Below are 8657 nucleotides of genomic sequence, written 5' to 3'. Positions count from 1 at the left end.
ACGTGAGCAGGCTATTTCTACTCTACTGTGATAGATCAGTAGATCTGGGACCAGGCTAACTCTACTCTACTGTGATAAATCAGTAGATCTGGGACCAGGCTATTTCTACTCTACTATGATAGATCAGTAAATCTGGGACCAGGCTATTTCTACTATGAGAGATCAGTAGATCTGGGACCAGGCTATTTCTACTATGATAGATCAGTAGATCTGGGACCAGGCTATTTCTACTATGATAGATCAGTAGATCTGGGACCAGGCTAATTCTACTCTACTATGAGAGATCAGTAGATCTGGGACCAGGCTATTTCTACTATGAGAGATCAGTAGATCTGGGACCAGGCTAAGTCTACTCTACTGTGATATATCAGTAGATCTGGGACCCGGCTAATTCTACTCTACTATGAGAGATCAGTAGATCTGGGACCAGGCTAAGTCTACTCTAGACTCACACAGAAAACTGTCAATCAGCTACATAGGCACTAGCCTGACTGCAGACACAGAAACACACCCACTCCAAACCCTGGCCGTCCAATCAGTGCCCTCCTAGGACATTAAGAACCCTCTTCACCATGGCAACACCAATCAACGTGCTGCCAGGTTCTAGCCCATGGGGCCTGTTCAGGAGGGTTTAATGTTACAGAACATTCAGATATAAAATGTGTTCTACACATTACATTACTATATACAGTTGAAGTGGGAAGTTTACATACACTTAGGTTGGAAACATTAAAACTTGTTTTTCAACCACTTGTTAACAAACTATAGTTTTGTCAAGTCGGTTAGGACATCTACTTTGTGCATGACACAAGTCATTTTTCCAACAATTGTTTACAGACAGATCATTTCACTTATAATTCACTGTATCACAATTCCAGTGGGTCAGAAGTTTACATACACTAAATCAACTGTGCCTTTAAACAGCTTGGAAAATTCCAGAAAATGATGCCATGGCATTAGAAGCTTCTGATAGGCTAATTGACATCCTTTGAGTCAATTGGAGGTGTACCTGTGGATGTATTTCAAGGCCTACCTTCAAGCTCAGTGATGTCATGGCTTTAGAAGCTTCGGATAGGCTAATTGACATCCTTTGAGTCAATTGGAGGTGTACCTGTGGATGTATTTCAAGGCCTACCTTCAAGCTCAGTGATGTCATGGCTTTAGAAGCTTCGGATAGGCTAATTGACATCCGTTGAGTCAATTAGAGGTGTACCTGTGGATGTATTTCAAGGCCAACCTTCAAGCTCAGTGCCTCTTTGCTTGACATTTGTAACTCATTTGTAAACATTTCTAAAAACATTATTTAAACTTTAACATGATGGGGTATTGTGTGTAGGCCAGGGACACAAGAGCATGACTCTTGCAACACCAAGATATTGGGTTCAATCCCAGTGTCGTGTCTTTACTATCATTAAATGAAGACTTTTAGTTTTTAATCAAAGATTCTCTGTCATTAGTATTACGTGATTAAACTGATTAGTCACGTAACTGTAATTAACTAGGAAGTCGGGGCACCAAGGAAAAATATTCAGATTACAAAGTTATAATTTTCCTAATATAACTCTTCAGATATTTTATATCAGATTGATTCATCTTCTGATTAATGAATGATTTATTTTACCTCACGTTAGTTTCATTCCAAACGTCGTAAATTGTTGGTTATCTGCACGAACCCAGTCTTCACTATGAGTCATCCATACATCAATTGTCTTAAATCATTTATTTATTAACGAACTAAACAATCACAGAAGTGCACACACAAACACACAAAGTAAATATGGTTACAAGGAAATGATAGGGGAATGAGCCCTAGTGGGCTAAACCGGCATGGTGGCTTCTTAGACAACAGGGGAGTGGGGGTCAGATGAGGAGTGTTAGGGAAGATTCAGAATTTGTTGGTAACATTTGTAAGATGTTTAATATTCATCAAATGTTTGTAAGTTACTTCTCATCAGAATGGTATTTTTGTATAATACTGTGGCGAGGTTGCAGTCATCTGTTCTATGTCAAGACTAAGTTGCATGGGCCGCAGAGAGGGGAGAGGTCAAAGTGTCATCATGTGTAAACATATCTTTTACTCCCTACCTTTTTCTAGTGGGGAAAGGAGGGTGGCAGTGTCTGGAATCATTCTCATGCTCCCTTTTATCTTAACCTATAGCCTCACTCTCCTCTCTGTGAGCTTGTCCAGGTTTGGTTGTATTTTGAGTTGGTTGTATCAAAATGACAATTTGATATATGCCTGTTGATTTGGAGGATTGGTTTATGGTTCTGGGGTTTGAGAAAGGAGACAAAGCTGAACGACGAATTATGTCTATGCTGTCTTGACTATGTGTGATCTTTGCTATAAAGGATCCCATTTTGCCATTGTGCGGGGACTCTCAACTTTTCATTAGAGATACAGAACTGTTGAAAGTCAAAATGCTATAGAGCTTATATAATTAAAGATGGACGTTTATAAACTCTGACTTGTGTGTGTGGTTTGCTCCCATGATTTGGTAAATAGAGGAAATTTCCACGACATAAGTCACTACAGAGTGATAATTATAACAATTAAAATGCTAATCCTTTGCACATGAACGCTCACTCCTTCGGGAACAACTGCAATCAATATACAGTATATCACAAAAGTGAGTACACCCCTCACATTTTTGTAAATATTTGAGTATATCTTTTCATGTGACAACACTGAAGAAATGACACTTTGCTACAATGTAAAGTAGTGAGTGTACAGCTTGTATAACAGTGTAAATTTGATGTCCCCTCAAAATAACTCAACACACAGTCATTAATGTCTAAACCGCTGGCAACAAAAGTGAGTACACCCCTAAGTGAAAATGTCCAAATTGGGCCCAAAGTGTCAATATTTTGTGTGGCCACCATCATTTTCCAGCACTGCCTTAACTCTCTTGGGCATGGAGTTCACCAGAGCTTCACAGGTTGCCGCCGGAGTCCTCTTCCACTCCTCCATGACGACATCACGGAGCTGGTGGATGTTAGAGACCTTGCACTCCTCCACCTTCCGTTTGAGGATGCCCCACAGATGCTCAATAGGGTTTAGGTCTGGAGACATGCTTGGCCAGTCCATCACCTTTACCCTCAGATTCTTTAGCAAGGCAGTGGTCGTCTTGGAGGTGTGTTTGGGGTCGTTATCATGTTGGAATACTGCCCTGCGGCCCAGTCCCCGAAGGGAGGGCATCATGCTCTGCTTCAGTATGTCACAGTACATGTTGGCATTCATGGTTCCCTCAATGAACTGTAGCTCTCCAGTGCCAGCAGCACTCATGCAGCCCCAGACCATGACACTCCCACCACCATGCTTGACACACTTGTCTTGATTTTCACCTTGTCAGCTCGGGGGAACCAATCTTGCAACCTTACAGTTAACTAGTCCAACGCAATAACGACCTGCCTCTCTCTCGTTGCACTCCACAAGTGCAACGAGAATGCAGTAAGCCAAGGTAAGTTGCTAGCTAGCATTAAACTTAATAAAAACAATCAATCAATTAATCAGAATCACTAGTTAACTACACATGGTTGATGATATTACTAGTTTATCTAGCGTGTCCTGCGTTGCATATAATCTGACTGAGCATACAAGTATTTGACTGAGCGGTGGTAGGCAGCAGCAGGCGTGTAAACATTCATTCAAACAGCACTTTTGTGTGTTTTGCCAACAGCTCTTCGTTGTGCGTCAAGCATTGCCCTGTTTATGACTTCAAGCCTATCAACTCCCGAGATGAGGCTGGTGTAACCGATGTGAAATGGCTAGCTAGTTAGCGGGGTGCGCGCTAATAGCGTTTCAGACCTCGCTCGCTCTGAGACTCTGAGACTTAAATTGGGTAACGCTGCTTTGAGGGTGGCTGTTGTCGTTGTGTTCCTGGTTCGAGCCCAGGTAGGAGGGAGGAGAGGGACGCAAGCTATACTGTTACACTGGCAATACTAAAGTGCCTATAAGAACATCCAATAGTCAAAGGTTAATGAAATACAAATGGTATAGAGGGAAATAGTCCTATAATAACTACAACCTAAAACTTCTTACCTGGGAATATTGAAGACTCGTGTTTAAAGGAACCACCAGCTTTCATATGTTCTCATGTTCTGAGCAAGGAACTGAAACATTAGCTTTCTTACATGGCACATATTGCACTTTTACTTTCTTCTCCAACACTTTGTTTTTGCATTATTTAAACCAAATTGAACATGTTTCATTATGTATTTGAGGCTAAATTGTTTTTATTGATGTATTATATTAAGTTAAAATAAGTGTTCATTCAGTATTGTTGTAATTGTCATGATTACAAATACATTTTTTTTTTTTTAATCGGATACATTCCCTGTATAAACTGACCCTCCTCCTCTGGCTGCAATTGAGATTGCCACACATGTCAACCAGATGGACACAATGGAGCTATTTTACACACACACACACACACACACACACACACACACACACACACACACACACACACACACACACACACACACACACACACACACACACACACACACACAAAGGTTTCAGTAGGGATCAGACCCATGGAATATTCCACCAGAGACCAATGCTGATCTCTACATCTCTCTGTGGGTGTGTGTGTGTGTGTGTGTGGGTGTGTGTGTGGGGTCTATATTTTTTTGTTTCTGAATAACCTGAATAACCAATATTAACGGTCAGACAGTTTTAGCAGTACTGCTACCATAACATACATACATACACCATCACTGATTATCATCACGGTCCCTTCCCTCATGTCTGTATAGGATCAGACACAGTTAAACCTCTTGGAGTTGATTATCATCATCACTGTCCCTCCCTCATGTCTGTATAGGATCAGACACAGTTAAACCTCTTGGTGTTGAGTATCATCATCATCACTGTCCCCTCCCTCATGTCTGTATAGGATCAGACACAGTTAAACCTCTTGGTGTTGATTATCATCATCATCACTGTCCCTCCCTCATGTCTGTATAGGATCAGACACAGTTAAACCTCTTGGTGTTGAGTATCATCATCATCACTGTCCCCTCCCTCATGTCTGTATAGGATCAGTCACAGTTAAACCTCTTGGAGTTGATTATCATCATCACTGTCCCTCCCTCATGTCTGTATAGGATCAGTCACAGTTAAACCTCTTGGTGTTGACACTATGTAGTGTGTCCACAATGGAAACAAGTCAACAACGTTGAGTTATCCTCCATGATTCTAGATGCAGTGTTTCCACTTGAGTAGCTGAATTATAGTCTGTACCAGTGGATCCCTGTTTAATAGACTAGACACTAATCAGCAGGACACTACATCTGAATTATAGTCTGTACAAGGGAATCCCTGTTTAATAGACTAGACACTAACCAGCAGGACACTACATCTGAATTATAGTCTGTACAAGGGAATCCCTGTTTAATAGTGTAGACTAGACACTAACCAGCAGGACACTACAGCTGAATTATAGTCTGTACCAGTGGTTGGCATAACGGATGACATTCAGCTGGTTCTAGTAGTGACCACATCAACAGGTTGACATAACGGAGGAGATTCAGCTGGTTCTAGTAGGGAACACATCAACAGGTTGACATAACGGAGGAGATTCAGCTGGTTCTAGTAGTGAACAGGTTGACATAACGGAGGAGATTCAGCTGGTTCTAGTAGTGAACTGGTTGACATAACGGAGGAGATTCAGCTGGTTCTAGTAGTGAACTACAGGTTGACATAACGGAGGAGATTCAGCTGGTTCTAGTAGTGAACTACAGGTTGACATAACGGAGGAGATTCAGCTGGTTCTAGTAGTGAACACATCAACAGGTTGACATAACGGAGGAGATTCAGCTGGTTCTAGTAGTGACCACATCAACAAGTTGACATAACGGAGGAGATTCAGCTGGTTCTAGTAGTGACCACATCAACAGGTTGACATAACGGAGGAGATTCAGCTGGTTCTAGTAGTGACCACATCAACAAGTTGACATAACGGAGGAGATTCAGCTGGTTCTAGTAGTGACCACATCAACAGGTTGACATAACGGAGGAGATTCAGCTGGTTCTAGTAGTGACCACATCAACAGGTTGACATAACAGAGGAGATTCAGCTGGTTCTAGTAGTGACCACATCAACAGGTTGACATAACGGAGGAGATTCAGCTGGTTCTAGTAGGGAACACATCAACAGGTTGACATAACAGAGGACATTCAGCTGGTTCTAGTAGTGACCACATCAACAGGTTGACATAACGGAGGAGATTCAGCTGGTTCTAGTAGTGACCACATCAACAGGTTGCCATAACAGAGGAGATTCAGCTGGTTCTAGTAGTGAACTACAGGTTGACATAACAGAGGAGATTCAGCTGGTTCTAGTAGTGAACTACAGGTTGCCATAACAGAGGAGATTCAGCTGGTTCTAGTAGTGAACTACAGGTTGACATAACAGAGGAGATTCAGCTGGTTCTAGTAGTGAACTACAGGTTGACATAACAGAGGAGATTCAGCTGGTTCTAGTAGTGACCACATCAACAGGTTGATATAACGGAGGAGATTCAGCTGGTTCTAGTAGTGAACACATCAACAGGTTGACATAACAGAGGAGATTCAGCTGGTTCTAGTAGGGAACACATCAACAGGTTGACATAACGGAGGAGATTCAGCTGGTTCTAGTAGTGACCACATCAACAGGTTGACATAACGGAGGAGATTCAGCTGGTTCTAGTGGTGAACACTGAATCCTTCCATTTCTTTCTGGTCTGTGTTTGTCCAATCAGCTGTCTCAGTCTCACGTTTATCCATATTACTCAAACGTAACATTTAGAAGTTTTTCCAAACATCACATGTTTGTGTTTAGGGTGAAGTTTAGGCATTAACTCCAAATAGTTAAGGATCGGCTTAAAACACACACACACAGCCTGTGTAGAGACAACTCCTCCCCCCTTCTCTTCTCTTTCTCCCCACCCCTATCCTTACTTCCCACACCATCCTCATGGAGGAAACCAGGAACAGGACTGGCGCTTCCTGGAAAACATAAATCAGGAAGTGCCCAAGTCTCTTCCTTGCCCAGTCACCGGAGATGAAATCCCTTGAATAAAACTAAACTGAGAAATGTCCTTCTGTTCTATTTAGTTCTACTCTTCCTGCAAAGGTGTGAAGCAAGGAGCGGTGGAAGTTGTACAGCAGTAGTCAGACAGACTGCCATCCAGGACCTCTATACCAGGCGGTGTCAGACAGACTGCCATCCAGGACCTCTATACCAGGCCGGGTCAGACAGACTGCCATCCAGGACCTCTATACCAGGCCGGGTCAGACAGACTGCCATCCAGGACCTCTATACCAGGCGGTGTCAGACAGACTGCCATCCAGGACCTCTATACCAGGCCGGGTCAGACAGACTGCCATCCAGGACCTCTATACCAGGCGGTGTCAGACAGACTGCCATCCAGGACCTCTATACCAGGCGGTATCAGACAGACTGCCATCCAGGACCTCTATACCAGGCGGTGTCAGACAGACTGCCATCCAGGACCTCTATACCAGGCAGTGTCAGACAGACTGCCATCCAGGACCTCTATACCAGGCCGGGTCAGACAGACTGCCATCCAGGACCTCTATACCAGGCGGTGTCAGACAGACTGCCATCCAGGACCTCTATACCAGGCCGGGTCAGACAGACTGCCATCCAGGACCTCTATACCAGGCGGTGTCAGACAGACTGCCATCCAGGACCTCTATACAAGGCGGTATCAGACAGACTGCCATCCAGGACCTCTATACCAGGCCGGGTCAGACAGACTGCCATCCAGGACCTCTATACCAGGCGGTGTCAGACAGACTGCCATCCAGGACCTCTATACCAGGCCGGGTCAGACAGACTGCCATCCAGGACCTCTATACCAGGCCGGGTCAGACAGACTGCCATCCAGGACCTCTATACCAGGCCGGGTCAGACAGACTGCCATCCAGGACCTCTATACCAGGCGGTGTCAGACAGACTGCCATCCAGGACCTCTATACCAGGCGGTGTCAGACAGACTGCCATCCAGGACCTCTATACCAGGCGGTGTCAGACAGACTGCCATCCAGGACCTCTATACCAGGCAGTGTCAGACAGACTGCCATCCAGGACCTCTATACCAGGCCGGGTCAGACAGACTGCCATCCAGGACCTCTATACCAGGCCGGGTCAGACAGACTGCCATCCAGGACCTCTATACCAGGCCGGGTCAGACAGACTGCCATCCAGGACCTCTATACCAGGCCGGGTCAGACAGACTGCCATCCAGGACCTCTATACCAGGCCGGGTCAGACAGACTGCCATCCAGGACCTCTATACCAGGCCGGGTCAGACAGACTGCCATCCAGGACCTCTATACCAGAGGGTGTCAGACAGACTGCCATCCAGGACCTCTATACCAGGCGGTGTCAGACAGACTGCCATCCAGGACCTCTATACCAGGCGGTGTCAGACAGACTGCCATCCAGGACCTCTATACCAGGCGGTGTCAGACAGACTGCCATCCAGGACCTCTATACCAGGCGGTGTCAGACAGACTGCCATCCAGGACCTCTATAACAGGGCGGTGTCAGACAGACTGCCATCCAGGACCTCTATACCAGGCGGTGTCAGACAGACTGCCATCCAGGACCTCTATACCAGGCGGTGTCAGACAGACTGCCATC

Source organism: Oncorhynchus gorbuscha, unplaced genomic scaffold, assembly GCF_021184085.1.
Source record: "Oncorhynchus gorbuscha isolate QuinsamMale2020 ecotype Even-year unplaced genomic scaffold, OgorEven_v1.0 Un_scaffold_691, whole genome shotgun sequence".
Classification (NCBI taxonomy): Eukaryota; Metazoa; Chordata; class Actinopteri; order Salmoniformes; family Salmonidae; genus Oncorhynchus; species Oncorhynchus gorbuscha.
The sequence above is the reverse complement of the archived record's forward strand: the minus strand, read 5'-3'. Positions refer to the sequence as shown.